Source organism: Rhipicephalus sanguineus, unplaced genomic scaffold (assembly GCF_013339695.2).
Source record: "Rhipicephalus sanguineus isolate Rsan-2018 unplaced genomic scaffold, BIME_Rsan_1.4 Seq4563, whole genome shotgun sequence".
Classification (NCBI taxonomy): domain Eukaryota; kingdom Metazoa; phylum Arthropoda; class Arachnida; order Ixodida; family Ixodidae; genus Rhipicephalus; species Rhipicephalus sanguineus.
Genome location: NW_023615292.1, coordinates 29,035 through 50,844, shown reverse-complemented (window position 1 = coordinate 50,844; position 21,810 = coordinate 29,035).

Sequence of the window (21,810 nt, the reverse complement as noted above, 5' to 3'; positions counted from 1 at the left end):
CGCCGAGCGGCCAGCTGCCATGCTTCCGCGACTCTGCCCTCCAGTTCCGCCGTTTCACCCGGCCTACCCACGAGCATGGTTTATGCAGCTCGACGCCTGCCTCGCGGTGAATGGCGTCACCGCGCAGCCGCTAATGCACGACATCCTGCTTGACGCCCTCCCGGCTGAGCTGCGTCATCTGTCCGCCGCGTCGTCCTCCAGCCCGCAGCCATATGACGACCTCTGCGCTGCGGTGCTGGCCCGCTACGGCGAGACGTACCGCCCGCTACCGGGGACCCGTGAGTTCCGGGTTTCCCCTCCGCCAACGCGAGCGGTATCACCCGGCCCGCAGCCCTCCCATGACCGCGACCTACATTCCCCGGCTACCTCTCTTTTCACCTCTCGTCCGGCCACCAGCGCAGCGGTTCCCACGCCGGACGAGGCACCCGACTATGTTCAGGTTCCCACGCCCGAGGTTGCCGTGCCCGACGACGTTGCTGCTGCAATCGACCAGTCCGCCACGAGGTGCGTTTCTTCGCCGCCCTCGGCCGACGGTCCATCAGGCATGCCCGCCATCCGCACGTCTGCTCCGACCTCGACGGCTCGCGACACCTCGGAGCCATCCGACTCCACGACCGCTACCTTGCAGCACGCCCCGAAGTCGGACACGGACATGGCACCGTCCGCTATTCGCTCCTCAACTGTGGAGGATTCGCCATCCTCGTCCATCGACCATCCCCACGTTTCAACAACCTCGACACTATGTGCGTCTTGCCAGGAGCGACCAGCATTGACCTCGCAGTCCACCGCAGCTGAAGTTCAAGCACCGAACCAACACCGGCCGAACTTGCGAGACGCTGCTACAATGACGGAAGCGTCTGAGGACGAATTGCCTGGTTCGCCAATGGCAGAGCAGCCCGCACACGCCACGCCTGTCGCAAAGGCAGACATCCTACACGCCGACCTACGCAGCAGCCCTCGTGCGCCGCCAAACGAAGGTGCTTCAACGGGCACAGGCGCGCTGTCGGACCCTCCGGCAGAGCCCACGCCTGCGGTTTTCCACGACATCCCTCTTCCGGAGTTCTTAACGGGGGACGCGAACCAGCAGCGGTGCACCTTCAATGCAGGCATGCTCTTCGACACGGCGCAAGCGTCTTCTACCGCTACCCGACGCGCTTACCTACCACGTGCCGTACATCTAATCACTACTCGCATTGCGCGTGGCATGGTTCTGCAACCACGACGTTTCCGCGTCCGTCGACTTGTATACCCGTGCCAGCACGCTCGCCGCAATACAAAGCTGAGGTCGGCGTTGCGCCGCCACCGACGTCATCATCACTACCCCCCCACTACCCACGTAAGCGGCCAAGTCGACCATTTGGACACCGCTCAGGTCACAATCTCCACGTACCGACATCCGCGTCAGCGCTGTGCCCGCACAGGAAAGACCCATCGCAGCAGCTACTCGTCGATGGTTGCTCGTCGTGGCTTCACTGTGCCATTTCGCATTGTTTCGCGCATATCGCCCGCACCGGCCCTTGTGCACCCGCCCTCAACTCCATCTGCAGGCACCTCTGCCAGCCGCGCTCACTTGGGCCAACCGGTCCGCTACCGAAAGGCCCCTTCATATCGTTGTGGGATCCGCCTGGGCACGACACCAGCGTACTTTCGCCTAGTTCCCCGCCCTCTACGCTTCTCCCAGAGCCGCCCGCCAGAGACCCAAGGGTTCCCGATAGTCCTTCACCGTTGACGACCTGGACTGCCCACGGGCATTTTGTCTCGCGTCACCAGCCTTGTATATACGCCCCCATAGTTTTTCATTTCGGCTTCATTTCTGTGGGGGGGGGGGGAGTAATCTGTAGCGGCATCTTCATCACCGCTCACGATCATCATCACCATTTTACCACTTACGCGCCGCGCCTCTCGCGCAGTTCATGCCTAGCGCTCGAGGCGCGAGCAGTGAGGAACGTGCTGCGGGCACGCTCCGGGGGACTGGACGCCGGCAGCCGCTGCCGCTCTGCTTGGCCTTCGAATAAAGTGGCGAGACTTCGGCACGGCCACGTCGACCGCCCTCACGTCTTCTCTCTCTCTCTCGCTACAAGCGTTACCGCACGCAGTGCTCCTTGTACGCAGATGACGTGGCACTGTGGGTTAGGGGGCCCAGGCGGAACCTTACTCTCATCAGGCGCTCCCTGCAACGCTCCCTGGATGCTGTGACCTCTTTCTTCAAAACGATCGGGCTGATCGTGTTCCCCCACGAAGACTGAGGCGCTGCTCGTTCACCCCAGAGTCGCTGCGCGGAGGGCCATCCGAAAGCTTGTGTTGGGCGACCGGCCAATCCCGTGGAGCAAGCGGTGACGTACCTGGGGCTAAGGATCGATCACCGCCTCACCTGGATACCTTCAAGGCAACCAAGGTTCAGACTGCTGTGGGCAAGCTGTTGAGCAGGGGCCAATGGTGCACCCTGCGACTGGCACTTCAGCTCTACCAGGGGGCTGCAACGGCAGCGGAAACCTACGCACTGCCTCTGGTCAGCTGGCGCAACACCGCAAGGAGCAGTTGGAGCGGCAACACCGCATGGCGATTCGGCGCTTCATGGGACTCTCGCGCCAGTCGCCCGTGGCTGCTTCATTGGCAGAGGCCCAGACGTGGCCTCTGTCTCTCACGATGCTGCGACAGGCGCTGCATCATGTGGACCGTCTCAACAGGGCCCCAGGGGGCGATGCCCTCCTACGGAGACTGCGGAGCCGACCAGCTTCACGGATGGGACAAATCTCCGCACTCTATGAAGAACTGGTGCCCGCGGCTCCCTCTCCTATCCAGCCCCCTCAACCACACCAGCAGCCTCTGGACGTGCATTTGGAGCTGGGCAACCTCAGTAAAACGCGAACACCGGCGTGCGAGCTCCACCAGTCAGCCGTGGCGAAACTCCACGACAGGCTGCGGGGCACCTCCTGGTGTTCACGGACGGATCTGTCCGGGAGAGCCCCCGCTCGGCCGCGGCTGCCTGTGTCATACCAACGACTGGGACGACCACCCGATGCCGCCTTCCCTTCCACGCCAGCTCCACTGCAGCAGAATTGGCTGAACTTCACTTGGAAGCCGACTACCTCGCTGCTATGCCACACCAGCTGCCCGTGGCGATCCTGTGCGACTCTTGGCCAGCCCTACAAGCGCTGCTGCAGCCAGACCAAGCCGGCATTACCGTGGCGTTACTGCACGCCAAGCTAACCGCCATCGAAGCTAGCGGTGTGCGTCTGTCCCTTCGCTGGCTTCCCTCGCACGTTGGGATAGCCGGGAACGAGGAGGCCGACGCCGCCGCTAAGGCAGCACACCACTGCGACACCCCAGTCACCAAGGCGGTAGCCCTGTCGGACTACTCCCGGCAACGACTGCGGCAGCTGCTACCAGCGGCCCACCCTGACACGTGGGTGGCAAGCGGCAAACCACCGCCTCCCCTACCAGAGACCGGCTGGAGAGACGCGAGCGGTGGCTGCTGCTTCGCCTGCGGACCGGCAGCGCTTGGCCTGCGGCACGCATGTTTTTCCAGGGTCGCTGCTCATCGCCTGCGTGCCGCAGATGCGGCGACGACGAAAGGTTGGAACACATAATTTGTGCCTACCCTGCCCTGGCCGCTGAACGGCGCTTGATGGCGCGCCGCTATCGCCTGCTCGGTCTCCCTGCGACAACGGTGGAGGACTTCCTCTTTCCCGCACGGTCAAAGCTACAAGCCCTGCGAGCCTTCCCCGAGTTTGCGGCTTCTGCTGACCTCACCTCCTTATAGACGAGCGCTTTGGCTTCGTGCTCCCGGCTTCGTTGACAAGACACTCTTACCACGCTACACACTCCTTTCTATCTTCCTTTCTTCTATCATCTTTACTTCCCCTTCCCCATCCCTAAGGGCGCTGAGCCGTGCCCCCACGACGGGAGGCAGAAAATAGCGCCCCTTTTCATTTCTTCTCTCTCGAACCACTCTCTCTCTCTCTTTCTTAGTAAAAAGCCAAAGCTATGCACAAAACACTGCGTCAACGGCGGATACAATACGACACATACCGTGGGCCACAACTTTAACACCACTCCAGGTTACAGGCAAGAAAAGTACACATCGAGTGAATGCCCTTAAAATTCCTTGGCAAACACTATGAAAATTTGTCCAATACCTTGAACCATACCTCCAGACAATAGAGCCTTTAGCTACCGGTACAAAACTAGGACACCGACGACGCGTGAGACAAGGAATTGATTAATCAACAGTCAACAAACAGCTTACGGTTTCCAGGGGTTCTCCTGGCGTTCTTCACTTATACACTTCGCACTGAAGCTTGGAACTTCGGGAGTAGAATTTTATTAATACAGCCAAAGGCCTTGCATACCTGACGAAATGGGAAAAGTGACCATCGGCGTTGACGCCGTCGTCAACACGAATGGTACCAAAATCTCGATTATCGTCAAGAAAAATGGTGATGACAATTATGATCACGGTTTGATGATGATCCTTTTTTTGGAAGAATGTGATTATTTGATTATTGTGATGATGACCATATAGTAACGCCAGATGACTTTTGCGTTGGAGTTGTCTTAGGCGAGTGCATACGGGACCCTCTGACATTTAGTCTTGTGATCAGCTCTTATAATGGCGGCTGCTGCATTGGCGTGACGATTTTGACAAATTCATTGTAAAACTACTTGAGAATTATTCGAAAAAAGTGGTATGCAGAAGGGTTACAGTGACACAGCATGGTTAGTTTACAGAAGACAATTCGGCACCTCTGTCATTCAAATAATTTGCCTTCAATGATTCAAAGGTTTGTCTTCAAAATTCAAAAGTTTCGCTTTCGTTAGCATGCTTGTTTCAATATTCTTTTTTTTTACTTTCGCGTATGCTCGCAGGTTCATCACAAGACGCGCAGGTAGCGACATGGAGTATAAGGGTATCAAAATACCCAAAGGGGTCAGCGTCATGGCAGCGACAAGCTGCCTGAACCAAGATTCTAAGATATGGAGTAATCCCTGCACATTTGATCCTGAAAGGTCAGCCTTTCATTTAATTTTACACTGTGGCTGCGGAAAATGAATAAATACAAGGTAATTGCAAGTGTTGCTGTAGTGAAATGTAAAATGCAACGTTCGTGTTTTTTGTTCAAGATGCTGGTTTAAAATGGTATTGTAGTATGGGCAAATATGCACTCATGCTTTTGTTCTGTCACAAAGTCCTTTCCTGCAGTCCTCACATTTTGAAGGACTTCGCTTTTCTGACAGGCATGACCACTAGTTCTCCCTCAGCTCCGTGGCTTATCATAGTCACTCATTCAGTCAAGAGGGAACGTCACCATACACCAAACAACGCAATCGTAGTTTTTTATACAGTTCCTATTATTAGGTGTCCCGCAAAGCCGTCGCTAAAACACAAACGTTTAGCAAGCTGTGTTCAAGATAAGGAATAGTCTTAAAGGCTCCATGAACCATCTATCGCGCTTGGGATAAAACACATTAGATAGCGTTTGCCAACGCATGTAAATATAGTTGAAATAATCTTTCCCGCAGATGTTTACAAGTGAAGTTACTGTAAGCGCTATATTTCCCTTTTGCATTTTCTGTCAACGACTTTCGTTAAAACGCAGCGGGGCCATACTGGGGCGACGCCTCAGAAGGTACCCAACACTCCGCATTACATCACATCACAGCACTTCAGTTCTGTCTAGCATCCTTAGCGCGTTACTCGATTACGCTCACTGGCGCTGTTGCCGACCAACTCTCCTGGTCGCGCTTATGCCGCTGTGCGGACGCGCGCTGGTTACGCGGTTTCACTCTCTCCGTCATACATGCGCGGGCTCAGCAGTAGCGATAACGTCCTGCAGATGAATTCCGCGCTCTGAGCATTGGATGTCAGCCCTGCCGCTGCGCATAAGCTTCGTAACGTTTCAGGCTCTTTATGACAGTGAAAGGCAATCGAAAGAAGCGAAGCCAAAAAAAACCGCGATACAGGAAAGGCAGTATGCTGACATCGAACCCTCGGAGCGCGGGATTCGTTTACGTGTCGTTATCCTTGTTTCGTGCCATTATTCCTTCTGCCTTCCGTCATCTCTGCTGCGTGCCGTTATCCCTGCGACGTGCACGCGCGGAGGCCGCGGTCCCAGCATCCATTAGTGCAGCACGCGGCCGTTTTCTGCTGAAGCGCAAGTTCATTCAAACGGCGCTCTTTATTTATGTCAGCTATCGGGCGCTGGAAGCAGTCTGCCAAATAAAAAAAATGTGGCAGCGCCGCCAGGTTCTAAGAAAGGGAGGACCAGCCTTTGTTTAGAGAGAACACACTTTAGAAATCGGTTATTTTGTGTTGCTTGTGCAATTTATTTGGCGCGTGCGACTACTAAGTTTAGCTCATCCCTTTGAGCAGCGTTTCTTTTCCGTAGAATTTGCTATTCCACCATGCCCAGTAGCTGGCTCAGGACCTCTTTAGCAGGATCTACATCAATGCAATTTTATAGCGAGTGACAGTCACTGGAAATTTTGACAATGATTGGTTGTACACGAGTTGATTCTGAAATCGTCCTGATGGTACTATTTCAATGTGTCGCCAAATACTACACGCCATTCGTAACACCAAGCAAGGACCAAGCATTGCAGTTATGCCCGCTGTGATCCAAAAAGTATTTTTTCCTTTAAAGCAACGCGAAAAGAATTGAGTTCTATGAATCGTTAAATTATTAACAAAGTGAATTGTTGGACATACCATCTTTCTTGTTTAACGTGCATCCATATTTGGTACACGGGTGCTCCCATTTTAGGGGCGAAGCTCCTTAAGGCGGCACCCGTTCGTCCCTCGTAGTCGTAGTCGTAGTAGTCGTAGTGCGTAACCAATCTTACGCTTTGACCTCCAAGGTGGTGCCGGTGGGAAATTTTTCCTGGGCGTTGTTGAACAATAAAAAATTCGCAGCGTGCGCGTTAACTAAAAGCCGAATTCTTCTGTCTCTCATTCCCCATTAGCAGCCATTGGCATGTTCCATTTGGAAACGTTAGTAGAAGTAGAAGGGTAAGTGTTAGCTAAAAGCCGACTTCTTCTGTCTCTCATTCCCATTAGCAGCCATTGTTTACCTCCAAGGTAGGGCCTGGTGAGATTTCTCCTGTGCGTGATTAAACAATAAAAATTTTGTTCAAAACGCAGTTGATTGATGAAATAAACCAACGAAAGACGCCAGATGTTTTCTAAAAAACTAAAGAACGCCAGATGTTTCTAAAGCAACTAGTTCCATGCAATCTAATGCTTCTGTGTTACTCCACTCCTTCAATATCTTGCCTGTCATTCGTTTGTTCCAGTACAACATAGTCGTCCTATTTCGCGAAATGCTTCATAATAACCTCATGCATCCACTCGTGTCACGTGATTTACTGCTGAATAAAAACCTGACGAGATTTGCAGCTAATAAGAATTTTTTGTTACCAACAGTTCACAATAATTACGGCAAAAAACATCTGCATTCACTGCTATTTCACTCTGGAATGATTTACCTACATCTATCAAATCTTGTGTTTCCCTTCCAGTCTTTAAAATGACCTTAGACATCACTATCTGTACTAAGTGTACCCACGTCATGGCTGCTGTCTAAAAGATGTTTTTTGCTTGTACTTTGAATTTCTTTTGTTGTGCTTTTTTTATGTTTAACTGATTTGTATTGAAATGTTTCACCTATATGTTTTGATTTTTTTCTAATAATTCTGTTCATTTGCTGCTGTTAGTTATTGCCACAATGCTTGTATAATGAACCGAGGGTCCCACTACAGTTCTTTTACTTTGGGACCCTCGCCTGTATATTCGCTAATCTTGTATTACCTTTTGATATCAATAAACTGAAACTGAAACTGAAACTGAAAAGATGCCAGCTGCTTAACGAAAGACGGCAGATGTTTTCTAAAGCAATGGTTTTCTAAACAATGAAAATTCACAGCGTACATGTAAAATTAAAGTGAGCTGCAAGTCGTCATAACTCATCGAACCTTTAGTATAAACGCGCCCGCTCTCACGTAGGTGATGATGTACTGGGCAGAATTCACGGAAGATTCACGGTTTACCGATGAACCTCCGCAGCTTCGCCCACTCATTATCATTCACTCCGTGGATATGCTGTGATTTTTTTTTCGCTCCCACCAGTTTACGGCCATCATCCCTTATAAAAACGGCTATTGAGTTGGGGTTGAAATACTGTGGAGCATCTATTGAAACCGCTTTTCAATTACTGGTCTAAAGAACTGATTTTTCATGAACCTGTCTAATCGGACGTTTCGCTAAATGATCTACACCTTCCTAACATGTTTCAGAAGTCGTTTAATTAATCTGGCCTAGTTGAGCAATTATGAAGAACCCAACAATGGTGTGATTTACGCACTGCAATAGTCAGCAACTTGCATTTCCTCACTTTGTCATAGATTGGGCCGGCATACTTTGAAAATCTGGCTGGGGAACCTTATCTACTACCTGCCTAATATCCGGTACTGGCGGTAAGGCTCTTAAGTATGTGGCACATCGCTGTCAGAATGAAGTCGGACAGAGCACAGAACCACATGCCTTTCTGTGGGCACTGAGAAGTGCTCATCCCTCGCTCTCCGACATCACACGTGAACGCACGTCACAAAACAAAGTCCAGCACATCGTACTGCACTTCATTTCATACATCAGGCGCAAGGCGATGTATGGTAGCTAGACAGACGTTTGAAGTAGATGTGATTGCACCAAGAAAGAGTTCAATTATGTTACCACACGTAATAATTTTTTTTCGTTTTTAGACTCAGCAGTAAGTGAAGGTGCATTGCGCCATTTAAATAAACACCGTTATTTATACGGTTGTCAACAGGTTGTGCCGGATCGCTTAGCGTATCTTGTTTACGTATCGCGGCATCTGCGATTAGTTCCGGCAGCGCGCAGCTGGAACCAATTGCGGAGGTCATGTTTACAGCGACCAAATATAAGCGCGAGGCTCGCGGACTTACACATCTTGCGGACTTAACTTTCTACATAGCTTCCACAACGTTGCAGCTCATGTATCAAACGGAGTATCCAATTTTTATTGCAAGACGCGTCCATAATTCGTCAAGCATGATGCCTTTATAGAATCAACAGACGTTGGTTGTGATCCACTCTGTTGTTTTGCTATACCGCGCCCATTTAGTATAGCGCATTTTATGTTTGTAGACTGGCCCGATTACCTAACAACTTTGTAGTAGTAGGTAGATAAGTATGTAGTGAACTTCATTGAGGTCCTGAAGAAATCACAACACCCCCACCCCACCCCCCGTTTTCATGGGGGGAGGACAACGAACCGCTTCCATGTCGGGACTGGAAGGCCAAGCCTCACCGCCGCATGGCGTACCTCCTGGACTGCCCGGAGTCGATGGAACCAGTTGTGGCTCTTGATAAGTGAATGAAAAGTGTCTTGCGAGGTTTCCTGATCCGTATGGTGCTGTAAAGAGGGGTACGCCCAGAGCATGGGGTTAAAATCGCTGTATCCGCCGCAGTCTGCAGAGATTTTTAATGTGTTGCACGGGACTTCTCAGCACGATGTTCTCCACAGCCTTCCCGTAACAGGAGAAACTAGCCAATATCTGCCTAATTGTGGCTACTATGGCCTTCCAGCCTGGCTTAGGTATAAAGGGAAATGAAGGTTTCCTTCTACTTTTCTGCTAATGCCCCATGGGGTGCGGCCGAAAAATGTAGGACGAAGACAGTCATGAGTGGGCTGGGCCCCTAACTAAAGGTGCGAGGGCCTCGTGCGGACCGCGGGCCGCGTGTTTGAGACCCCTGACACGGCCACTACATAAAAAAAACAGGTGCGGCCTGCTATGTGGCGCCGAAACGGCGTCCGGGGCCTAGTTCTCCTTGCGCCCGCACTGGCGCCACCACACTGGTACAGCTGTTCACGGAAAAGCGCTTCGACAGCCGCGTTTGTACGCCCGACATTTACTCCAATCAGGCTGTAGATAACGCGTTTTATAGCTGCATATTACACGTGGAATGTTGAAGTCTTTATTAGAACTGCCGATTACCCCACATATGTGAAGAGTTTACCCTAGGACTACCAGTGTTTTGTAGAGTAAGCCTCAATACTCTCCACGAATGCTGCCCGTTTGACTCACCTAAAATGAAAAGTGTCACTCAGTCGTCGGGCAGAGGCAGTCGTCGGGCAGATTCCAAGGGCTGACTTATCGGCCCACCGAAACCCACCACGAAAGCACACGAAATTTAAATGTAGGTCCTGTTAGTGCCCCAACAAATGCCGGTTGTGGTCCAAAGCAAGAATTAGAGCCAAGAGTTGACAACACAAACAAAATATTTCTCAGTTAAGGCAGTACAAGCATCACGCAAACATCCACACTCGGCAGGTATCAATTACAACTCACAACATCACTTAGATGGTGTTTAAAACAACGGGAACAAACTTACCGTGCTATAAATGCACTCTCATCCATTAGAAACTATCCAAGAACACTTAAAGGCCTTGAATATTCACCAAACGTGTGCAGCCCACAATTCTTCGAACGTTTCTGGAATATTTCTCTTCCAGGAAACACTAAAACGAACTCCAGCTCCGGTCACCGTCATTCGGTGACACTCTTCTAAACAGCGCTCCCACGGTGTCATCACTAGATCATCCAAGATCGACTGACCGCACTACACGACTCACACGAACAACATAACTTATTCGCCGACTTCACCATACCGTCCTACTCTCCGTCCTCTCTCGTTTGGATCCTTCCCGGTTTCGCGAACGTTCCAAGTGATTGTTCGGCTCGTACGTAGCGCAGCGACAGCTAGGGGAAAGGGATTCGTCTCGCCGTTTCGACTGCGGAATCGGTCGGTTCCACTTTGATTTCTTGAATTCTCCCGATCTGCGCGGGTGTTAGGCTGTCGCGACCGCGACGGCGTCTTCGGTGGAGAAGGTAGGGGCCCGCCCTGGGCGCCTTTTGATGCTCGTCTTTTTTTTTTCGTTGCGCGCACCCGTTGGGGGTAACAGTCGGCGCAGTGGCTTGATGCTGTCGTCAATATGCGGCGGTGCTCGCCAGTTTTCGCGCTCGTTTGGGACAGAAAGAAGTGCTCTGTTACGAATATTACGCTTCCCGACACTGTAGATCGCATGGGAATACGTGGTACTTCACAGTAGCGTCTTTTCACACGTTCGAGTTGCATAACGGCACACAACTTCGTGTCATCACGCCGCCAGAAAAAACCGTCTGCCACACACGCGCGCACCAAAAAACCGTACTCCGGCGCAGGAAACATGAGGCAAGCTGCTCACACGCTCGGTCACTCACAAGAAAGACACGATGAAGCACACGAAAATGCACATGGACACGCATAAATCCTGAGGCGACCACATAGTAACACGAACCGGCGTCTGCCTTGAGGACCGTGCTAGTGGCGCCATCACCCAAAACAGCTGCCGCTCAGCCGACCAACGCTCGCCCAATGACGGCGACGCGACCCAGCAGGCCGCACCTGTTTTTTTTTATGTAGCGGCCGTACCTCAGATGTAGATTGTTGGTGATGTGCGCAAAGCAAATGGGATCATTGTTTATTTCTACCGTATCTGAACGTAGGAAGACACAATATAATGAGAACTAACAGACAATAATGTCAAGGAAAGTATAGGGGACGTTATTCGTAGTAATTAGAATATAAAATTGAAGAAGGAAAAGTGGATGAAAACATAACTTGCCGGCGGCAAGTTCGGCAACTTCCCAATAATATTGTGTTTAGCAAACAAAAATGAGCCTTTAAAAGTCATCTACTTTTTTTTATTGATAGCGAGGGTCTCGTTCTGGCAGACCTGATGTCTTCAGGTAGTATGCGAGGGATTACTGGTCAGCTGTGACCTCGTAAAAAGATCACGTGCTACGTGACGCCAACAGGCAGAAAAAGATGGTTGATCCATCCGTCATAGGAATCGGAATAACACGAAAGTAAAGCGTGCCCTTACAGAAGTAACTGAATGTTTACTGTATATTGGTATAAGAGAGTTTGTACAATGTATGTACATTGATGTCTGGCAGCTATAGCACCGTTTAACGTGGATGCACCCATTTCGATGATTGGTGGTACATCTCCATCCCGACGACTAACATCCATGTTAAATGATTAAACAAACCCTTCTGGTAGCTGTAGTAGTTAACGGGGAAAGCGTAATCAGAGAACGAGGTGTGATAGCCAAAAGAGCGTCGCATATTGGACGCAGAACTTGGTCGCCATCCTGCGGCATGTTAAATAAAGGGGACCATCAGGCGATGTGAAGCCGGAGCACTTGCACGATCGCGTTCCGTTGGCGTTCGTTGGGCATGCTACCGACCTCGCGTCGTGGAACGCGAAGAGGAACGCCACGCGCGTCGTATCTTCCATCTAGCCTGGCCGTTAATGCTCACAGGGCGAGCGGAGAACGCGGTCGACAGGTGGGCGAGAGGGGGGCAGCGTAGGAGAGGAGAGAGAAGGGGAGGGGACGCGCATGCGCTCGAGCTCATCGCAGCGTTGCGCAGGAGTGAATTTCGGCATGTCTAGCCCGCGTTTCAGAGGAAGAGTGGAAAGGGGGAGGGGAGAGGGAGAGGGGGAGCGGAGAGGGATAGTGGAGAGGGTATGTGGAGAGGGGAAGGGGAGAGGGTGAGTGGAGAGGAGGAGAGGGTATGCGCATGCGCAGTAAGGGTGGTCACGCCGCACACCACTACCACCACCACCGCCGGATTGAGCTCGACCTTAAGATACTTCGCATCTAAAAGTGATTGAACACCACGGCCGGACAAGAGGGAAACGCAAAGCGCGTCGTGCCGCCCGGTAGCCCGGCCGCGATTCTTCTCGGGGTCAGCGCGTGAGCGGGGAACGCGGTGTTACAGCCAGGGCCCGTATTCCCAAAAGGCGACAATCGCAAAAGTATCGCCTTTGGTGCGCGCTGATTGGCTATTGAGCAAACCGGAAAAGTTAGGGTGCCATCTGGTAATTCCGCCGACGTCAATTTTGCGTCATGGTGCTCGACGGTGCTCTCGACATATTTGCAATAAACGAAGGCACCGTTAACCGTCGGTTCGTGGTGAAGTCTAGCATTTCAGTGACGTAGGCGGTAGCTTCTAGTATTCAATCCTCGGTGGATATACGCAGCATTTTTCACGCTGAAGCTTTCATCGAGCATTAACTTGGGGTGTTATCAGCACTCGTTCTTTGCCAGCGCGTGTTTTTTCGTGGTTTGAACGTCCCAGGAGCATGAACCGTGCGTTGCTCGCGTGGCTTATCGCAAGCCGGCAACATGTTGAGATCTTGAGACGATGTCGCTGCGGCGGCACGCTACAGCTGAACTCTCCGAGTACGCCGTGTTAAACTCTCAACGAAAATTCGTTTCACGCAAAGTTGCATTCTTTAAATATTATACTGTGCATTAAATAATCGAACAAAAAAACGTTGAAAGCACTTTCAACACGTCTTATACTTCAAGTAGCCACAGCCAAGCCAGCCAAGCCTGGCCACTGCGTAGAAGCAGCAGCACACGCTCGAAAACGCCGCACTCGGGTTGCTCTGCGCTTTTACAGTGGGCTCACTCCTGTGTTGTAAGACATTCGTAACACCAACGGCCAGTTGCAACAGTGACGTCACAGGCAAGTCTTTTTTTTACTTATTGAACGCATCAAATTCTACGTCACCAAACGCGATACTATCGCCTTTTGCGATCGTTTGAGAATACGGGCCCAGGTGAGGTAGGCGCGCGTCGCAGAGCTATTTTTGGCTTGGATTAGCGTGATGCTATGAGCGAGGCCGACGCTTTTGCGACGCTTGAACTAAGATCGCCACCTCGTGGTGTGTCAATGCATTGACAAAATTGAACTTCTACTGTCACTGTCGGCGGGGTGGTGTTGCCCAGAGGGCAACACCACCCCGCCGACCGGGAGAGTGGTAGATATAAAAGGCGCGTTTGTAAAGCCTCTAGAGTCTGTGACCGTGGCGCAGTGGGGGCTATAATCCGAGCTCGTGCAGAAAAATTGTTGGTTGGTGAAGCACCAACAAAACGGTCACTGGGTGAAGAGAAGAGATATGCCCGCAAAAATACCACAGAGGAAATACATCATAATGGTGTCGTTTACACAGATAATAAGGGAATAGAACTATCGAGATCTGTTTAAGCGATCGGAGGTTGACATAGGAATGTTTAGGGAGAAATTCTTACCTTTGATGTCAGAAGTGCCCGAAAGTCTTGTTGTAGGGTTGGAACTGCCCATTTCAAATTTGGAAGTTGAAAGAGCTATTGAGCGGCTAAACCCAGGAAAGTCACCTGGACCTGATGGGTTGAGCCCAGCCTTTTACAAAACGTTTAAGTCCGATTTGTCCCCAATTTTGACTTGTCTCTTCAATGAAGCTTACAAGTATAAGATGTTGCCTCCCACCTTTCTGACGGCGCACACTATTCTAATCCCCAAAACAGATTATAAAACTAAACTCCGCTTTATAAAATCGTATCGCCCCATTAGCTTAACAAATGTAGATTACAAGATCTTCATGAAAATATTAGCTAAGCGATTACAAGGTGTAATAAAGGAAATAGTAGGTCCACACCAGGCGTGGGGAATCAAAGGACGCACAATTGCGACCAATATACATAAGGCCAGATCTGTTCTGGAGTGCTGCGATGCGACTTAGACATGTGTAGCAATGCTTCAGTTGGATTTAGAGAAAGCTTTTGATCTTGTGTCACATGATGTCCTGACGAGTGTCTTGGATTTTGTAAACGTAGGCTGCATTATCAAAGAGGGAGTGGCTATGTCATATAAGGGCTGTACAACGCAACTCATTGTTAATAAGTTGGTGGGGGCGCGCATTAACATGCAACGCTCCGTGCGTCAGGGTTGCCCTCTTTCACCATTGTTGTTCAGTTTGTATTTAGAGCCTTTCTGTGTGAGTGTGATGAACAGCAGTGCCATCCGCGGATTCAGACTGCATGAGAATGAAGTACGATTACTTGCATATGCTGATGATGTGGCAGTTTTTTGTTCAGATTGCGAGAGTGTTAACGAAGTAGTCTATATTGCGAAACAGTTTTGTACGGCTAGTGGAAGTTCGGTAAACTGGGAAAAGTGCTTGGGATGTTGGCATGGGGATTGGCCTTCCACTCCAGTCGTTTTTGCCAACATGCCATGGGTGAATCAGCCTGCGAAATATTTGGGTGTACCACTAGAATTTTATCGTGACAGTGAGCCGTACTGGCGGCGGCAAGCCACTGAAATGCGTGAAAAAGTGGATAAGGTTAGAGGATGGGACTTTTCTATTTTCACGCGGGCCACCATATGTAACCTTTTCTTTGTCTCTAAACTCTGGTACACATTACAGGTTTTACATTGCTCGCGTATAAACGTGCAAAAGCTGCACCGTGTGTTTGCAGTATTTATATGGGGATCAGTGTGGGAACGGTCTAGTCGCACTAATCTTTTTCGTCGTGTTCGGTTCGGTGGTCTTAGTCTGTCACATTTGTTTTTAAGACAGGTCGTTAGTCGTTTTATGTTTCTTACGAGACACAAGAGACCCGTTTCTACGTGCAGTTATTCAGCTGAGGCTTGGAAGAGTTTTACCTTCACTCGTTGTCAGCTCGGACTATGTGCATGGGGCGCTCTATGGTTATCTAAAAGAAGTAGTTGGTGCATGCAATTTTTTATTGGCACGTTTCTCTAGCGAATATCTAGCGGGAGTAAAACGAAAAAGGTTGTATAGAGACCTTCTCGACATTGTTTTACCGGTACCACTTTACAGGAGTTTGTACCCTGCTGGACGTGGCGAAAATGTACTGGCCCGAGTAAAAAAAATGGCTGTCCCATCTAGTTCAAAATCATTTTTCTTTAACAGGGACTCTAAAAGTTAAAACGTGGATGCATGAAAGGGGACTGTTTGTACCGTGGGGAACGCACTGTTTTCTCTGTTGTAAACCTGAAACCATCGAACATGTCTTTCTGGATTGTTCTTCTGGGACATTCTGCAGAGAACTATAAAAAAAAGATTTACCGATTGATGCCTACGAGATCAGGTTTTTACCAGTTAATGAAGAAGACGATGGAGCACCTTATGATACTGTTATGTTGCTCGGCCTTCACAGTATTTGGAAAAAGTACATGGCAGTCCGCCATGCTGATATCAATACACTGCCCATTCGTGAATATTTCCGCCAAATGATCACGAAGTTTATTGAAGAGTGTAAAACTAAAGACCCAATTCCAGGGTGGCTCGAACATCTTGAGTCACTTATCCGTCTAAAGGAATTCTAGTCACTATGTAACCATTCTGGTAATTACCTCTGTATGTACTGTTTATGCACTGTAATATTATTGTATGAGGTGCAAAAGTAAGTAATAAAGAAAAAAAAAAGTGCGGTGAAAAAAAAAAAAAAAACCGGCATGGCTCAGAGGTTGAATACTGGGCTCCCACGCAGAGGACCCAGGTTCGAACCTCGTTCCATCCTGGAATTTTTTCTTATTTAGTTTTTTTTTCTTATTTCGAGCGACACTGGTTACGGACACCGGCGGCGGCGGCGGCGGCGGCGGACAACTACGGCGCCAAAAACGGCCGGTGAAATGATCTCATAACAGCTTTCGCTGTAAAACAGACGTCACTCTTTAGTACATTTCAGACATAAAATAGTCGTGCATCTCTTTTTTACGAACGTTGTTAAAATCGATACCCTGCTTCTGATAATTGTTTATAAGATACGGTACATTAAGAGCCAGATATTGCTTGACATAAGTATATATATATTCACCATTAAACTGCGGGACCAATAGCATGAACGAATGGATTCGCAACGCGCCGTACGTGCACTAACGAGCGCGCAGCAATGTGCACTTCTGAAAACGCGTCCTCCGCGCCCGTCGTAGCGTGCTGACATCACCGAGGGGTGGAGAGGCCTAAGCTAGTCTAGAGGGTGTTGCGCTAAGCCGCTTGTGTACGTAAACCCTTGAGTTGCTTTCTACTGCAAGCCGCCCCCACTGACAATACAATGGAACGCAAGGGCTTACGTGCGCAAGATGCTCTGAGGCCTCGGCACTAAAACTCTCTAATAGAGAGTTTTAGTGCTGAAGCACTGATCTCCTAAAGTGTTGGCTTGAAACCCCCCTTAAACAAAAAAGCTTATGCGGCGAAACCACGATATCATAATCTGAAGCGCGATACGAACATACTATGGATTGAATTTAAAAAATTTGCGCGGGATTACTAGCACTTTCTAAGAATGTGAACGCGACAACCTATATTCGTATAACAGTCTGGGGAGGCCCCGTCCTGACGGCCGAAGCGCGGCAGCCTATCGCCTCCACGGCTAAAGAAATAGTCCCACTCATGCACTCGGCCAGTGGCGTAGCCAGGGGTTGGCACACCGGGCCCGTGACCCCCCTGGCTACGCCATTGCACTCGGCAATGTACTCCGAAGGCGGGGTCGCCGACAGTCCGGCTCATGACGTCAGTCCGGAGCGCGTACTCATTGGTGCTGGCTTGTGTGCCTCCGCCTTTCAGGAGCAAATGCCGGGGACTTCTTAAGTTGTATCCGATATAGTTGGACTCATAGCGATGTGAAACGAAGCTCTGAGCCCAAGTGACGACATTTAGGCGCCATGCAGTGGAGTTTTCGAAATGCGACAACGGCGAAAGAATCAACAGCGTAGCCAGCAGAAGTAGCCAAATAAAATAAAATAAAATAAAAATTGCGTCCGACCCTGACAAGAACCGAACCCGTCTCACGCACCTCCCCAGGTCTAGACCGTGCATGCTTGGCAGGGCCATCGCCGCAGGACCGGTGTGGAGCGCGCCTCCCACCCTTCTTCACGGCCCTGCTGCGCTGCTGCTCCCACGACCAGTGCTAAGATGACGTGGAGCTGCACACTAGAGTGCTTTTCTTATTTTATTTCTGCTCACGCTACGCCGCAGAAAAAGTAGATGAGCTAAACAAACAGCTTGCGTGTTCTATTTGGGGGGGAGGGGGGCGTATTCACAGTACCACGACCAGGGACGCGCCGAGCACAAACCAGTGGAATGCCTGGTTGCCTAGAGGCAAAAGTTACACAGCGTTCCCTCTTAGTTAACTTGCTTCTTCCATGACTACGGCTCAAATCGTTAGCGAAGCTGCCGCGCAATGCCATGGGCTTGGCTCCGCGACCGCGATGAGTGCACGCCTTGATCCAGGACGGCGGCGCTTGACAGAACCCGTATATTTCAGCGGAGGTTGTAGAAAGCTATTCATACAGATCATGGCCATGTTCGGACGTGCATACTTGTGCGAACACCTATGCTCCTTGCTAGAGGTGAACAAGTCAGCTTGCGATCAAAGATGACGGATGAATGCCTGCAATCGACCATGAGGATCGTCTCCATGCAAAATGTTAATGTGGACTTTTCTCGCCGCAGCTAAGCGTTGCCAAGCATCAAACGAGCATGTTTAGGAATTTAGCCGTCATTTTGTGCTTCACAAGGAATAAAGTTTTGTGACTTTGCGAAATGGTGCACGCATTATTTTTTTCGCCTATTGCGATGAATAACATCTTATTCGGGTTAGCTGCACGGACGTGACTGGTCTCAGGCATTTGTTTTGAGGCCCACACCTGCCGTCACCATGAGTCGAAACATAACTGTCGAACAAAAACTGTGTATTTCAGAATCACCGTCAAGATTTTACTCATTATGGAGATTGGTATCGATATGGTTTCGAATGCTCAGCTCAGATTTACTTCAGAAATGACCCCTATATGAGATATAGGAAAGACCTTCTTTCAAACGGCATCGTTAGCTGACCTGTGATTCACCCCCCCCCCTCCCCATGTCCTTACCTTCTCCACTGTCCCGGCACTTGCGGGACTAAAGTTCATGACTGCAGCCCACCAGCTGAGGCGAGTTTGAGACCCTTGATATAGTGAAACGTTTCACGCAAGCCCTCCTTGCTATTGAAAACGGTAACCGCTGCCTGTGTTTTATTTATTTGACAATACTGCTGACTTTTGCGGGAGTCATCACAGGGAAACAGGTTTATAAATAATAAACAGTTCTCTTTAACGGAAACAGTAACATAAAGATGAGCGAGAAAAAAAGTCCATAAAAGAAAAAGAACGCTTTGTCTATTTAAATAACCGAATATAACTAGCATAGAAAAGAATGCACGTGTAAGAAAGCAAGTAGCCCCACCGGCCTGAAGCCGATCTGCCGAAGCAAAATAATGGTTATTTGATAATGATGACACACAGTGTGCAAATGGCACAAGGGAAAAAGTAACAGTTGTGTGCTACGAGCAGGCGCGGTGATTATACCTGCCTCTTCTCATCACCACTCATTGGTGCATGTTCATGTCTTGATATTTTCGTTGCAATCCTCAAGATGGAATATACAAAGAAAAGAAACTATGCAGGCCCCCTTCTATGTATACTTTACGCATTGAAGCGCATCGTATCCTCAGGTAATCTGCAGGCTATGCTTACCAGTTATATATTCCGTCTGACCTTACGCACGTGCCGCGTTGTTCTAGGAGGTTATGACGTTCGGCTGCTGACCCGAAGGTCGTGGGTTTAATCCCGGTCGCCGGTTCGTCATTACCTTTTGCACATTATGAACCAACTAGCCCAACATGTTTCATTAAGCTATCCAGGCTGCGGCGGTCGCGTTTTCGATGGAGGTGGAAATGCTAGATGCCCGTGTACCTAGATTTAGGTGCAAATTAAAGAGTTAGTGACACGACAATTTCCAATTCTCGTTTTTTTGCATCAAATGAAAAGCCAAGCCATCAAGAGCCTAGAAAATGTACTGCTATAACCGCGAGTGCACCTTGAAAAAGTAATACGTTTTTAAAAGCTAGTCTCGGTTCCTATTGTACCTTGACGTCACAACACGGTATGAGCTTCGCGTGACGTACTGGCCGCTTCGCACTGTTGCTCTGTTGGCGACGCACAAGCGGTCATTTTGACTGTTTTGGTGACGCACAAGCGACCATTTTGGAAGTTTTCGTACCTGACGTCATCACAACTAGCAAAAGTGCTGCGTGAAGTCACCAGAATTAGTACTGTAGCCTGACGTCAAGCTAGTGTCGATGTCGGTAGGTGCGCCATGGAAAAATTGACTTTAATACAAAAATAAAATATCTTATCGGCATTTGCTAAGCTTCACACATGCTCAGAGCGGTCTCGGTATATAGGATATTTGTACGGCCGAGTAAACTCACTTTCGAAAAATGGTGCCAGTAACCCTTTAACGATCCCCAGGTGGTTGAAAATTTCGGAGCCTTCAGCTACGGCGTCCCTCATAATCATATTGTGGTTTTGGACATGAAGCCCCAGCAAATATCAAGGCGAAAGCGTTATGTGCCTCATCAAACACGAAAATTGACCGCCGCCGGCGTCAACGCGAGTGATGCAAAACTCATCACGGGATGACGTCAAAATGTGACACTACAGATCGTCAATAGTGTGACGTCATCGTGACGTCACAAACGTGATATCACATGATGAAGTCATCACATGACATTGTCGCTTGGTCAAACGTGGGCCGATCACGAAGGCAGCGTAAAACAAGGTGAGGTACAGAAAGTTTGCAAGGCCTCCGTTCTTGGAAGCCGTGAAAGACCACGTTAGGTGCAGAAAACTCTCGGAGGGGTACGTGGGAGGATCAGTACATCGACTGAGAATGAAAAAGAAGGAAGATAGCTTTCGCCTGCCAGTCGTCTTAGGCGATTGCATAGGGGACCCTGCGAGTTTTTATTATTATACCCCAATACCCTCGCATCAAAATTGATTGCAAGTAAATGGAGCGAGAGAAGAGAGCACGGAGTACAGTGGCTGAATTTGGAAACATTTCCATTCGTAAATTTGTGTCCTTGATCAGCCGGCTTTGCTAACGATAGGTCCAGTATGAATATTATATTCTATAGTTTAAATTTTTCCGTGCGAACAATCCTAGCGTAACACATTTCGGTGGCGAGCTACATAAATTTAAGTTCCAAAAGTATGTTACTTTGCGTATTTGTTCATTTAAGAATTAAAAAATTATGTAGGCTGCTGCACTCAACGTGAAAGCTGTACGACGTGCGGTGCAGTGATTCGCCTGCCCTTCAACGACGCTCGCGTTTACGTGTAAGCGCGCGCTTTCGTTCCAAACGGGCATGCTGCTCGGCATCCATGGCGGGAAAGGCGACCTTCATTTATGGTATAGTGGCGCCCTCTCCCATCTACTTTCCCTCCTCTTCACCCTCACATTTCTCCTCCTCGCCCGCACTTTCCTTTTTCCACTGTCTCGCTGTGCTATACTATGCACTGCTATGCTATGATTTACCCTCCCTTCCTCCTTCCCATTCTCCTCGTCCTCAGATCAATCCTCCTCATCCTCTCCTTCCTTTCCCTTGCCTTGCTGTACTGTACTACACATGTCTATGCTATGTTTTACCCTCACCCTTTCACCTCTGCTCACCCGCACATTGCTTCTCATAGCCCTCACTTCCTTTTACCACTCTATGGTATACTATGCAACGCATGGTTGGGCTATATTATGTTGGCTATGCTATGCTTTACCTTCTCCACTCCTCATTTGCATCCTCCGCACGCTCACATCAGTCCTTCTTACCCTCAATTCCCTTTCCAGCCTCCTTCCTATAGTATACAATTCATGGCTCTGCAATACATGGCTGTGCTATACATGTCTTTGCCTGCGTGACGCCATGCATGGCTATGTCATGCTTTACCTTCTCCTCTCCCTCCTCACCCTCGCTTCCTTTTCCTACACCCTCACTTTCCTCTCCCGCTCTCTTCCTATATTATACTATACATGGCTATGCTATACAGTGATATGCTATACATGGTTTTGTC